The sequence below is a fragment of the Diabrotica virgifera genome, chromosome 1, assembly GCF_917563875.1.
Source record: "Diabrotica virgifera virgifera chromosome 1, PGI_DIABVI_V3a".
Taxonomy (NCBI): domain Eukaryota; kingdom Metazoa; phylum Arthropoda; class Insecta; order Coleoptera; family Chrysomelidae; genus Diabrotica; species Diabrotica virgifera.
In genome coordinates this window covers 155,961,378-155,976,594 of record NC_065443.1, presented here as the reverse complement: position 1 = coordinate 155,976,594, position 15,217 = coordinate 155,961,378, and the positions used below count along the sequence as shown (strand labels likewise).

General features: G+C 35.6%; 2 long non-coding RNA genes across 2 annotated transcripts; both read right to left on the bottom strand.

Moving 5' to 3' along the window:
• Window positions 1-3,729: 3,729 nt before the first annotated feature.
• On the bottom strand, window positions 3,730-5,690 carry LOC126878772 (uncharacterized). The gene is made up of 2 exons (XR_007695775.1): window positions 5,173-5,690; window positions 3,730-4,717 (listed from the first exon to the last, which is right to left on the bottom strand). It is a non-coding gene; the product is annotated as an uncharacterized LOC126878772 (long non-coding RNA).
• Window positions 5,691-13,047: 7,357 nt separating this feature from the next.
• Window positions 13,048-14,843, bottom strand: LOC126878773 (uncharacterized). Its single transcript, XR_007695776.1, has 2 exons — window positions 14,492-14,843; window positions 13,048-14,036 (listed from the first exon to the last, which is right to left on the bottom strand). It is a non-coding gene; the product is annotated as an uncharacterized LOC126878773 (long non-coding RNA).
• Window positions 14,844-15,217: the final 374 nt, after the last annotated feature.

Genomic DNA, 15,217 nt, shown 5'->3' with positions numbered 1-15,217 from the left:
TTATTTAGCATAGGCTAATGATCGACCTTCCGAGAAGAACGATAATGGTACGCGTCATTCACTTTGTTTATCTAAGCACATTGTTCCGAGTTTCGTACGCTTATTCTAATCACTTCTTAAAATTAAATATAACAATTTGTTGTATACAGGTTGTTCTAAATTTATATACCCGTGGTTGAGAAAATTGAAAATATTTTATATTAAATTGAACTCTGTTTATAATTATCAAAATTTAATTTTCATATCAAATAGAAATATAACAAATCCCCGCCTTGTATTTGATAAAATTTATCTGCATTTTTAAATAAATTTTCTCGAGGCAAAACCAACTCCCTGTATATTTCCTTACTTTAATCTACGTCTTATATCCTAACTTACTATCTACTTCATGTAATTCTGTCTTTTATTCGTGATATTTGTATACATCGTGAATATTATAAATTCCTCGGATCTTTTCCGAGTTCCTGTGCCTCAACTCATAACTATTTATCCCATTTTCATTATTCACGATGTACGGGCCTTCGAAAACAGGCATCAACTTTGCGCAAATGCCCCCAGGAAGATTTGATACTCGTAATGCCCTCACGAGTACTTTTTCACCCTTTTGGAAAGTCACTGGTCTTCTTTTTCTATTTTGTTCCTGTCTTTGGATATATTTTTCGTTGCTTCGCCGTAATCTTCTCTGTACGGTTTCAATCACCTGTTGATATTCTTTTGGCTCTTGGTCTTCCCATGGCCTTATCGGCAATACACCCTTCATGATGTATTCTGGGGTCTCTTTTGTTACTGTGCTCGGAATTGTATTTAGATACCTTTCTATTTCCGCCATTTTCCTGTCCCAATGGCGATGTTGACCATCTGTTGCAATGCGAAGAAATTTCGTCACTTCCTGTATGAATCGTTCCGAAGGATTACTCTGTGGATGCCTGATGCTGACAAAATTTGTCTCTATTCCTCGTTCTCGAAGTTGTCCCTTGAAACGATCATTTCGGAAATACGTTGCATTGTCCAGTAGAATCTTTTTTGGTGTTCCTACTATGGCTATAAAATTGTCGATTTTTCTTAATATCTCCTCCCCCTTTGTGGTGCGGCAACTATATAATTTTACGTATTTTGAAAACACATCCACCATTACCAGAATATGTTTGTTCCTTTTAGTGGTCATAATTAGATCGCTTAACATATCTATTGCTACAATGTCTAGTTTGTTTCGGGCTTCAATATTTTTGGCAACATTTTCGTTTTTGAAATTCCGACTCTTATATTTTTGACATACATCGCACTTCTGGGTAATTTCCTTTGCAATGCGGTAATCCTGTCGGCTGATGTAATTTTCCCTAAAAACGAGCCAAACTTTTCTGCTACCGATATGCCCATTGTCCTCATGTAATTTCTTTATTATCTTTTCGGCCAATGTCTGTGTCACTAAATATAGTTCCTTTCCGTCTATTCTCTTAAAATATATGTCATTTTCTACTTCCGCTCTTCTTTTCTCTCTTTCCTCTAGGTCTTCTTGGTTTGTCCTTATCTCATTTAACGAATATATCCCTTCTTCTTGTATTAATCTATTTAGTCCCACCTGTAGAGTAATTGTTTCCTTTTTTCCCGTGTCCTCATCCCGTGTTAGAGCGTCGGCTATTATGTTGTCTTTTCCTTTTATATATCGGAACTCAAAATCATACTCCTGTAATAATAGAATGCCTCTATGTACTCTATTATTTACTAATCTATTCTTCATGATATGTACTAAAGCTGCATGGTCTGTTTCGATTGTGAATTTTGCTCCCAATAAGTAAAACCTCAATTTGTTTACGCAATATAGTACACTGGCAAACTCCAATTCTGTAACACTATATTTTCTCTCATGTGTTTTAGTCACTCGCGATATAAAACATATCGGCACTTCTTGGTCGTTTTGTATTTGAGACAGAACTCCTGCAAATTTTTGTATGGACGCATCAGTTCGGAGTATAAAAGGTAAATTGTAAATGGGGTGGTATATTTTCGTTCCTTTTGCGAATTCTCGTTTTAATGTTTCGAAAGCTTCCTCCTGTTCTTCTTTCCAATTCCATTTTATTCCTTTTTTAAGCAACTTTATCAGAGGGATTTCCTTTTGGCTCAAATCGGGAATCAGTTTTTTAAAATAATTAATCGTGCCAAGAAAACCTCTCAATGTTTTCAAATTCCTTGGTCTTGGGTATTCATCTATGAGCTTGACTCTGTCTTCGGATAATCTTACTGTTTTGGTGTCCAATTGAAAACCCAAATAAATGACTTCTTTTTAAAAAAATTGACATTTTTCAATGTTTAATTTCAATCCCGCTGTGTCCAATTCTTCCAGAATTATTTCTATGTGTTTCAGATGACTCTGAGTATCTTGTGAAAAAATTAATAAATCATCGATATAATGAACTATGAAATCTTCGTGGCGATTCAAAATGGTATGTAGAGCTCGGACGAGTGCAGCACAAGCACTCTGCAATCCAAACGGCACTACCTTAAACCGGTAGACAATACCATCTATAGAAAAAGCGGTGTAGTTTCTACACTTTTCAGCTAACGGTATCAACCAAAAACTGTGTTTTAAGTCAATTTTCGAAAATATGTGTGACCCGGTGATTCTTCCAAAAATGGCCTCGATGTTTAGAGGTGATTCATATTGTGATACAGTGTGCTGGTTGATATTCCTGGCATCTAAACATAATCTCAATTCTCCACTGCTTTTCTTTACTATCACAATCGGGTTAACATACGGTGAATCACATCTTTCGATGATTTGATCTTCCAACATTTTATTTATTTCTTCTTTCACCTCTTGTCGATACTTGTATGGAATCGGGTAAGTCTTTGATCGAAAATTTCCCAAGTTTTTCACCTCAAATGAATGTTCGTACTTTTTAGCCACTCTGTTTTCCTCATTGATCAAATTTTCGTAGTGTCTTAACATCAACCGCAATTCTTTTTCTTTCCCTTCTCCACATATCAATTTTCTGTCTTTTTTCTCAGATTCTTCACACATGTTTACCGTGCATTCTGCATCCTCGTTTGCATATACCTCCTCTTCAAATACCACTGTTTCAATCATATTCTTTTCACTTTCATTTTTTAGCTTTATTTCTTCTTCTCCTGAGCCCGTCTCTTCTTTTGAGGAATCCCAGGTTTCCTTTGTTTCTGATACTCTCAAATTTTTTTCTTCTGGGCTTGAAACCTCTATACTCTGGGTATAGAGATTTTTGAAGAGAAGAACTGAATAAAGATGGGTAAAATAAATGATAAGAGATTTAAGACAAAAGAAGAGGGGCTTAGCTCAGAAGGAAAAAAAATCAAAAGGGCAGAGAGACACTAAATCTCAAGTATGAGTATTCGGGCTAGCTTCCATACACCGAATATTGGCTTTAGAGATATGAGAAGAAAATTTGGTAATGAAATGATAGTAACTAGGAAGGAAATGAGACTGTTAATACAAAAATGGAAGGAAAATAGATAAGAATGCTAGAGATAAAATAATATCGAGTTACAACAAAGAAAGAAGAAGAAAAAAGGGCGCCAACTCGAACGAACAACTCGGCTCTCAGAACCAAGAAGTTGGACAGGTTCGAGATTTTGAAGTAATGAACAATGGGAACTCTATGACACTGGTTACAACCACCTGAAATACAAAACACTAAATACTGATCTTGTCTTGCTATGTTATATACTGGTAATACAGACTGAAATAAAACACCAACCTTAATACATACAAATATATTAATAATAAATGTTAAATACTAACAATTTACATATAACGCAACGTGATAACAGTGATAGTGGATGGGGAGAAGATCAAATAGGACCGCAAAGGCCACTTAACAAGCAATTATCCACTATCACTGGCCAAGCAAAGGTATTAAAATCAAAATCCAAAGCAAAAGTCCGTCAGAATAGCACTAAGTCCTTACAACTAAAAAGTTAGTAATTATTTCCTAAATTGAACTACGCTAGAGTGAGATCCACAACAAGAACGCTACGGTTACCAAAAATAATAAAGATCTCACCTAGCAAAAACACTAATAAGTAAATATATAATGAGTTATATAAATGAGTTATATAAATGAGTGATATAAATGAGTTGTATAAATGAGTTGGTCAGTTACTCTTTATATACAATGTAAAAACCTACAAGACATATTCCCTATTTGAAATCCGCGACAAACCTTTAACGACCCCTTCCCGATCAAATTTTTAAGCTACAATTTTTATTTATAATGATTATTGAACAAGACCTAATTTTATTTATTGGAAACTACTACTTCTATTAAATTAAAAAAAAACCAACGACCTAAAACCCTATCTATCAAGAAATATGTACCTAGTTTACCTCAATTGTATGCATACAAGAAGTTTACAGTGCAAGCAACTATAGAGTACCCAAAATATGTAAATAATAAGATTAAACAACTTATCTTAACCACAAGTCCTATTTAAAAAGGTCCAGATAGGAATGAATTTCCTCTTGGCACGGCAAAAACTAGTGGGCTGCTGTGGTGATAAATCCAATCCTGGATGTTGTGAAATAGGTACTATCCAATCCAATCAAAAGTAACTCTAGGGGTAACCCATACCCTAGCTGCTTACAATAACTGGCACATATTTATATGATGGCACATTAAATGATGATACAATCTATATAAATTGACTAGGCTAAGTGTCTATGTGACAAGTAGCTACGGGACGGAATCTAAAATAAATTTTATCAATTTAATTACATTATTTATAACACTATGTGTAGACAGCACAGGGTCACTGCACTGGAAACCAAAACAAAAAACTCAGGTTAGGTATACATATGTCATGTCAAACTGAAACTAATTCAAATCATCAAATCAGACATGGCAGGGACATGCGCATGACATGTCTGATATTCGTTAAAACTTTTTTATATTATTACCTCAAAAAAACCTAGAGCAAAAAGTCTAATGAGAAATTGGAATTTAACTTTAGCACTAAAACATATGGCCTTGACTGTTCCTTTGCAAATGGAAATGAATATCCTTACCGTAATATAACTTATAATGTGACATTTAAATTATTTCTTAACTGAAATTAATATCTACAGATAACGAACGAGATATCTAGGATGGTGAATTTGATTTTATAATGAAGAAATAAAGAGAAATATATCAATATACTCACTTGAGCAAAGCAACACATCGGCGGTATTATAACCTTTTTCCTTTCTTGTAAATAAGTCTCCAGATATAACTACTGCTTGATTTTTATTAGTATGGGTTATTGGCTGATGTTCGAGGTCTTTTAGTTATATATTTTCCCAATTTTGCCCAAACTCCGTCACCTAAGTAATGACGATGTGTTGCCTCTTTGTGAGTTCGTGACCAACTAAACTAGAAATCGACAATCATCGATTTTCTTTCTATTGGCGCGCCTGTGCACCGAAAAATCGTAGTTGGATCTTCGCGGGCGTCACCCAAGGATTTTGTAGAGGGGTATATTTTAATCCAATTTTAATTAAAGTAATTTAATTAGTAGCGTGGTCGCTACATTCTCCCTCTTCTCCAGCAAAAAAAGGAAAACTCTACAAGTTTCCTTTTTTTTTATTTTCCAGAACTAACTGACGCTAGGCGAACCTGAGGATGGACACGGTAAAGGAGAAACGTTGTGGTACAAAACCATAATTATGGTAGGCTCAACCGCCATACTATTTGCTGAGGAGACAGAACAAAAATCAGGACGAAGTCATACAGACAGTATAGAGGCCACGCGAGATATCTTTAATGGTACTTGCAGAAAGTATAGAACATAGAAGGGATGTGTAACTAACCGACATACGTAACTGACTGACATAAGTTATTCAACAAGATAATTTACTTTAATTTAGTAAAACCAAAGATAGAGAAAAACAAATAATTACGCGTTAATCACTAACATTCTAAATATAATTATACAACCTTATAGAGTAAGTTAACTCTTAACACTACTTACTATCTACATTCTCAAGTGTGAGTAAACCCATGATTAAAACTAAATTACAGGTGTGTATTAACAACCCTTAACACAATATAACTAAGAACCATAAACAACAATTAACCTAAACGCATCCTATTAACTTTACCCAACATTGACACTAGAGCGAACAAATTCTATTAATCACCCCAGAATTCAATGAGGGACTAATTCATTAGGACCAGTTAAAACTACATTACTACAAACCTAAACATATATGATATGGTTCCGGATATCAACATCTAAAACTCAAGGTAAAAGATAATTCATAACGTCTACTTGCTTTCGTAGCGATAGGAAGACACAATCTAGGTAAAGATACTAGCAAGCGCACTATACGCATAGTATAGGGTATGCTAAAAGGTAAAAGAGATAATTGCAAGCCCACATCTACTCGTGGTATGCACAAAGGTAAAAGGTAATAAAAATCCTAACTGTAATACCTAAACTGTACTATTGACGTGATCCAATTCTATATTCACGACAAGAACAGAGAAGGACAGATTCTTAGGACTTTAAAATAATCAAGATAAAGATAAGATATACATTCAATCAAGATATAGATAAGAGATAAACTCATCAAGGTAAAGGTACGAGATAAACTCAAACTAAAGGTAAAGATAAACTCACATCTACCTTTTCATATTTAAGGCAGAAGAACATCTACTAACATAATGCTCAGTAGGGAGACAAATAAGGTAACTCACATACTCACAGCCACTAATCCAAGCAAGTGGTAGAGACAGGTAACCAAACTTACGGTAATAAGATATGTTAAAACTCAAATCATTTAAAAGATAACAGCATAGGAGATGACAACCAAGTTAAACAGACTGACTTACTGCTGAATATCAGAACGATCCAATTCTACATGACACATTCTAATTTCAACCTAAGAGATACTCTAGGAACAACTTATAGATATTAATATATTTTTGAGCCAAGTGAAGTGCCCAAGTCCAGGGTGATCAGTCCTGAACCCACGCTAAACCCTGACACAGTAAGTAAGTGAATGCATAAGCTTTATGGCCATGGTCCACGAGCTCATGCAACCGTCAATCAAAGAAAATATTATAGAAACGGTTTCCTAACTATCCCTATAAATATCTATTTAACCCAGAATTCAAGATGGGGAAAATTTCCATTATCCATCCTGCACTCCTATGATATATAGTTTGGACTTTCAAGAGACAACCAACAGCAAAATGAACAAGTCCATAAACTAAGATATTAACCAACATTAAGATAAGATAATATAAGATAAAATAAGATAAAAGGCATAACACCAGATGTTAACCAGGTAAACAAAATAGATAAACAGATCATAAATAACAAACTGGCCCTCACAATTTAATCTTCATCTGAAGATGAACCATCTGAATTGTCAGACAAGTTATGTGGACCTACAGTCTTATCCTCAAGTAAATCTTTGACATGAAACCTTCCTAGTTTCCTGCCGGTGGAAGTTTCCTTCAACTCATAAATCAAAGGAGAGATAACCTTAATAACAGTGCAAGGTATGTATTTTTGACACAACTTGGCAGATTGGAAATTCACTTTATCTGACTTGACAAAATTTTTCTTCAAAACGGAATCTCCGACTCTGAACGATAAGGCTCGCTTTCTCAGGTCATAACGGCACTTATTTCTGTCATAAGATGCTTTCAAACGTTTGCGAACATCCACATATATGTCAGGAAGATGCTGAATATCTTCTAAGCGGTGTAACTTATCTGATATTGCAGGAAAATTAGTGGCATTTTCTGAGATTTTACCAAAATAATCACCAGAAAGAGGAACATGACGACCAAACATTAAGTATGATGGAGGACATTTGGTTATTTCGTGAGAAGAAGTCTTGATAGCTTGTACTATAGAGTGGATATGAGTATCCCAAGCTCTCTGATCAGGAAATGAATATGATCTTAAAGCAGTAACGATAGATTTGTTTACTCTTTCAGTATGATTAATTTGAGGATGATAGTTCGCATTGTACCAGATCTTTTGTACATTATATTTAGACATGAGATCACGAAAAGCCTTGGCTGTGAACTGGGGTCCATTATCGCAAGACACGATCTGTGGAACACCATAAATTAGGAAAACTTCATTCTCTAGATACTTGATAATGGCTGAAGTAGTTGCTTTAGACATAGTATGCACCAAAGGAAATTTTGTAAAGTAATCAACAACTACTAAGGCATATTGAGCACCTTTATACGACCTAGGATAAGGACCAATAAGATCCAAAGATATAAGTTGGAATGGAAAATCAATCCGTCGATAACTACCCATTAAACCTGGTTGGGGAAGATTTGTCGACTTACACGTAGCACAAATTTTGCATCGGGCGAGATAACTACGAATAGTCTGACGCATCTTCGGCCAGTAATACAGTTCAGATATACGACAGTAAGTTTTGTAGAAGCCAAAATGAGCTGCAGTAGGATGGTCATGAAAAGTGGCCAAAACCTCTGCTCTATTTGCTGTTGGAACGACTATCTTCCATTCCGACATTCCAGTAAGGGCATCCATAGAACTTAACACATGTTTATACAACACACCATGCTCAACTTTAAAATCAGGAAATTTACCTGGAACATTCTGGACATCATACAACATTTTTCGATACCAGTCATCTGGTTGTAAAGTAGATAAATCTAACAAGTTAATATCAAAAGTTCTCGATAGTGCATCAGCGACTACTACACCTGCAGCTTTACGATGAACAATTTTATAATCATATTGTGCCAATTTTAAAATCCACCTAGCCAAACGAGGAGATGGGTTCTTCATACTCTGTAACCACACCAAACTACTATGGTCAGTTATGACCGTAAACGAACGACCTTCCAGAAAATATCTGAAATGTTCAATACCCGTAATTATAGCTAACAACTCTTTTTCGGTTGTAGTATAATTTTTCTGGACTTTGTTTAATTTCCTGCTTGTATAGGCTATAGGGTGTTCCTCTCCATCGACAATTTGATAGAGTACACCACCAGATGCTGTGTTTGAACAATCAGTCATCAAATAGAAAGGCTTAGTGAAATCTGGGGCTACCATAACTGGGGAGTTGGTGAGAGCCTCCTTGATTTTAATGAAAGCTTCATTAGCTTCAGGAGTCCACGCAATGTTTTGTCCCTTTTTCCTATTTTGAAGCAAATCAGTGATAGGGGACAACAAGGTAGAATAAGACTTAACAAACTTTTTATAATAGCCCACCATTCCTAACAATCGACGGACCTGGGTGGTATTTTTAGGCACAGGAAAATCACGAATAGCTGACACCTTGTCAGGGTCAGTATGTAAGCCATGAGAATCTACAACATATCCTAAAAACTTAATAGAATCACGACAAAAGCTGCTTTTATCTAAGTTAATAGTCAAATTTGCATCTTTGAGACGCTGAAACAACTGTTGCAATACAGAGATATGAGTGTCGAAATCAGGAGTAATGACTAGAATATCATCAAGATAATATTGACAATAGGGATCTAAAGCAGGACCTATTACCAAATCCATTAATCTACACATAGTCTGGGGAGCAGACACCAGACCAAAAGGCATTGTAGTAAACTGGTACAATCCTTTGCCACTTACTGCAAAAGCCGTAAGTTTCTTACTCTCTTCGCTTAATGGGATCTGTAGGAATGCCTTCTTTAGGTCGATGGATGAAATGTATTTAGCATTTTGTAGCTTAGTGAGGATGATATCTATACGAGGTATAGGATAGGCATCCCTATTCATCGTAATGCGGTTAAGTTTACGTCCGTCAAAACAGACACGAAAAGTCCCATCCTTCTTCTTTGTCATCCATAAGGGACTACAAAAGCTAGACGAGCTCCGCTCGATAATACCAAGCTTAAGCATTTCATCCACCTCCTTAACTAAGCTCTCATGCCAGGCTTGAGGCAATGGATACTGGTATTGTCTGAAGGGCTTAGACGAACCCACATCAATGTGATGTTCGATGAGATGAGTTCTGCCTAACTGATTCTTCGAAGAGATAGAAGAGAAGGATCTGATGACATTATTCAACTGCTCTAACTCCTGAGCATTAAGTCTACTCATATCTTTACCTGCATCAACGCAAGAGATATTAAAAGAAGAGACAGATAACGAAAATTCAGAAAAATTCAATTCACTATTAAAAGTTTTCAGAAAATCCATCCCTAGGATAACTGAATTCTTAACAGAAGGTATAACAAAAAATGTAATCATACTTTTACATGAACTAACAGAAATCTCAGTTGTGAACTGACCTAAAATTGGTTTGACCTGACCATCAGCTGTAGTCACTTGCAAACTCTCATCCATTCCTATCTTAACATTAGAATTCTGGAGAAATTCCAGACCTAAAGAACCTAAAATAGAGATATTGGACCCTGTGTCCAGTAAAGCTAAACAAGAATGTCCTAAGATAGATATTTCAAGGTATGGACGATTATCCTTGTTTTTTCTAACTAATAATGAATTAATGTCAATATCAATGAGGGAAGATAAGGGATTACTTGAAGAAACTACAGAAGAATCACAAAGGACATGGTCAACTAACGTCCTCTTTTCGGTTGGTATCTGCCGTTCCGTGGTCTTTTGTCTTTCGGTGGAGGTTGGGATGTTTGGGTGGTTGAGGCATGGGCCTCCTGACTCGAGAAACTGCTTCCTGGGTTTTGAGGATTTTCTAGGGTATTCCCTGTATTTTGATGAGGAGTGGGAGCCAGGGGAGACGACCCACCCCTTCTGTCGTTTCCCGAACAGAATTCGCACTCAAACTTACGGACTCCTTGATGTCCACACCCATAGCAAAACAACCCTCTCGGTTCAGAACAGTCAAAATACCCATGTCCTGGCTGACGACAATTCCAACAGGTAATTCTGGAGTTAAAAGTGGAGACATTACCAGACCGGGAATAATTTGGCCTACCAGAATAGGAAGATTCGTTGTTTCTAACGCTTGACCGACTAGGGACACTAGATATAGGTTCAGAAGACCATGACAAAACTTCTTCTAACCTCTTACATTTTTCTGTAAGGTCAGCAATCGAGAGAATGTCAGTGAGTGCCAGACTAGGATGATAAGACGGCAACAAATTTTTCTTAATGATTCTCACTATATGGGACTCAGAAAGAGGGACTTCCAAACGTTTACACAAACTGACAACTTCATTGATGAAGATGGTGACTTTCTCCTGGGGAGCTTGTTTCCGGGATTTAATTTCGTCTAATAAGTTGTCTTCATAGTTGTAAGGAAGAAAATCAGACTTAAGTTTGGCAACTAACTCTTGCCATGAAGTAAAACTACCTCGATTATTGAGGTACCAAGTAAAGGCTGAATCCTTAAAAAGATCACCTGCTGATGAAAAGCACTCATCTTCACTGTTCCCACGCGCTAGACGCAGACATTCTATTTTCTCTAAGAAACTAACAACATTTTCATTCGAACCACCAGAAAAATGTACACCCCATTTATGAAGTGGAGCTGACTTAAAGAAAGGAAATGAATTAACCGAAACACTAGGGTTATGAGGAGTGGAGTGAGCCTGTGGAGTTACTTTAAACTCAAGTTCTCCTTCCAGATTAAGTATCTTGAAGTTAAGAGACTTCTTGATGGCATCCTCTTCCTCGGTTACTGACTCTAACAAATGAACCCTACCTGAAACATGACCTAAACGGGAAGTCAAGCGACCATATAAAACATCACTATGGGAGCCAACAAAAGAGCTAATTTGGGTCTTCAAATCTGCAAGGGTAGCTTCTATTTCACGGACCTCATCACTAAAATTTAGTTGGAAAGCTGACAGAACAGCATGACTCCGATTTGCTGAAGCTTGCTTTAACGCACCTGTCAAAACGATCACTTTAGCCCTATCAGTAGTTAGCGATGGATCAGCTAACTGACGAATTTTCAACTCGTAATCCAATTCAGGGGTTGACAGATGTTCTGCCTTAAAAGATGCCATTACACACCACTGGGAAGTAAACACGAGAATGAGATAAAATGTAAGTAGGTAAAGTTTCACTTACTCTCTGTCCTCAAGTTAATGTTCTGAGTCGATACCTATACCAGCAATGTTTATTTGTTTGGTCCAGTCGTGAAATCCGATGAAATGTACTGCTACACTCCCGATAAACCTAAAATTGAATAATACTTTTAATTCAAGGTAGTGATTCACTATTAATGCTACTCCGGACTTGTAAACATCGATGAGATTGTTAAATTTAAGATATTTAAATTTTTAATTTTAATTTAATTTATTATTAATACCAAAATAGTTCTTTAACCAATCAAAACAAAGCGATTTATTCAGTCAACACAGTATACTATGACAAAACAAGTTTATACAAGATATAGATATAAGATAATCTCCAAAAAAAAACCAAATTGAAGTACAAAACTCAACGTCAAAGTGAAAATCTACCAAACCCAATCACTGAAATCACCAAGATAAAAACCAAAAATTAAAGAAAATATTTTTAAAGCCAGAAATGTAAAAGAAGCCCCACGTTGGGCGCCAATTGAAACCTCTATACTCTGGGTATAGAGATTTTTGAAGAGAAGAACTGAATAAAGATGGGTAAAATAAATGATAAGAGATTTAAGACAAAAGAAGAGGGGCTTAGCTCAGAAGGAAAAAAAATCAAAAGGGCAGAGAGACACTAAATCTCAAGTATGAGTATTCGGGCTAGCTTCCATACACCGAATATTGGCTTTAGAGATATGAGAAGAAAATTTGGTAATGAAATGATAGTAACTAGGAAGGAAATGAGACTGTTAATACAAAAATGGAAGGAAAATAGATAAGAATGCTAGAGATAAAATAATATCGAGTTACAACAAAGAAAGAAGAAGAAAAAAGGGCGCCAACTCGAACGAACAACTCGGCTCTCAGAACCAAGAAGTTGGACAGGTTCGAGATTTTGAAGTAATGAACAATGGGAACTCTATGACACTGGTTACAACCACCTGAAATACAAAATACTAAATACTGATCTTGTCTTGCTATGTTATATACTGGTAATACAGACTGAAATAAAACACCAACCTTAATACATACAAATATATTAATAATAAATGTTAAATACTAACAATTTACATATAACGCAACGTGATAACAGTGATAGTGGATGGGGAGAAGATCAAATAGGACCGCAAAGGCCACTTAACAAGCAATTATCCACTATCACTGGCCAAGCAAAGGTATTAAAATCAAAATCCAAAGCAAAAGTCCGTCAGAATAGCACTAAGTCCTTACAACTAAAAAGTTAGTAATTATTTCCTAAATTGAACTACGCTAGAGTGAGATCCACAACAAGAACGCTACGGTTACCAAAAATAATAAAGATCTCACCTAGCAAAAACACTAATAAGTAAATATATAATGAGTTATATAAATGAGTTATATAAATGAGTGATATAAATGAGTTGTATAAATGAGTTGGTCAGTTACTCTTTATATACAATGTAAAAACCTACAAGACATATTCCCTATTTGAAATCCGCGACAAACCTTTAACGACCCCTTCCCGATCAAATTTTTAAGCTACAATTTTTATTTATAATGATTATTGAACAAGACCTAATTTTATTTATTGGAAACTACTACTTCTATTAAATTAAAAAAAAAACCAACGACCTAAAACCCTATCTATCAAGAAATATGTACCTAGTTTACCTCAATTGTATGCATACAAGAAGTTTACAGTGCAAGCAACTATAGAGTACCCAAAATATGTAAATAATAAGATTAAACAACTTATCTTAACCACAAGTCCTATTTAAAAAGGTCCAGATAGGAATGAATTTCCTCTTGGCACGGCAAAAACTAGTGGGCTGCTGTGGTGATAAATCCAATCCTGGATGTTGTGAAATAGGTACTATCCAATCCAATCAAAAGTAACTCTAGGGGTAACCCATACCCTAGCTGCTTACAATAACTGGCACATATTTATATGATGGCACATTAAATGATGATACAATCTATATAAATTGACTAGGCTAAGTGTCTATGTGACAAGTAGCTACGGGACGGAATCTAAAATAAATTTTATCAATTTAATTACATTATTTATAACACTATGTGTAGACAGCACAGGGTCACTGCACTGGAAACCAAAACAAAAAACTCAGGTTAGGTATACATATGTCATGTCAAACTGAAACTAATTCAAATCATCAAATCAGACATGGCAGGGACATGCGCATGACATGTCTGATATTCGTTAAAACTTTTTTATATTATTACCTCAAAAAAACCTAGAGCGAAAAGTCTAATGAGAAATTGGAATTTAACTTTAGCACTAAAACATATGGCCTTGACTGTTCCTTTGCAAATGGAAATGAATATCCTTACCGCAATATAACTTATAATGTGACATTTAAATTATTTCTTAACTGAAATTAATATCTACAGATAACGAACGAGATATCTAGGATGGTGAATTTGATTTTATAATGAAGAAATAAAGAGAAATATATCAATATACTCACTTGAGCAAAGCAACACATCGGCGGTATTATAACCTTTTTCCTTTCTTGTAAATAAGTCTCCAGATATAACTACTGCTTGATTTTTATTAGTATGGGTTATTGGCTGATGTTCGAGGTCTTTTAGTTATATATTTTCCCAATTTTGCCCAAACTCCGTCACCTAAGTAATGACGATGTGTTGCCTCTTTGTGAGTTCGTGACCAACTAAACTAGAAATCGACAATCATCGATTTTCTTTCTATTGGCGCGCCTGTGCACCGAAAAATCGTAGTTGGATCTTCGCGGGCGTCACCCAAGGATTTTGTAGAGGGGTATATTTTAATCCAATTTTAATTAAAGTAATTTAATTAGTAGCGTGGTCGCTACAGGCTCAACTCTTCTTTTGAGGAGCCACAGGTTTCATTTTCTTTTATCTTTTTCTGACCTTTTCTCCTTTTTCTTCTTTGTCCTTGCTTCGCTGCCAAATTCATTTCCACTGTTTGTTCTTTACCTGATTCGTCCGTATTTTGTTTCTCATGTTCCTTGTCCTGTTCTTTTTCTTTTTCTTCTGTTAGTTTCATCGTATTATTTTTAAAATCTATCACTACATGTTTTTCTGCCAATTCGTCCACTCCTACTATCATGTCATGTGACATGTTCGGCATTATTACACATTGTAGTGCATACATATTCTTGCCCAGTCGTACCATTACTCGTATGCCTTCATTTATAGTTGCCAATGTCCGT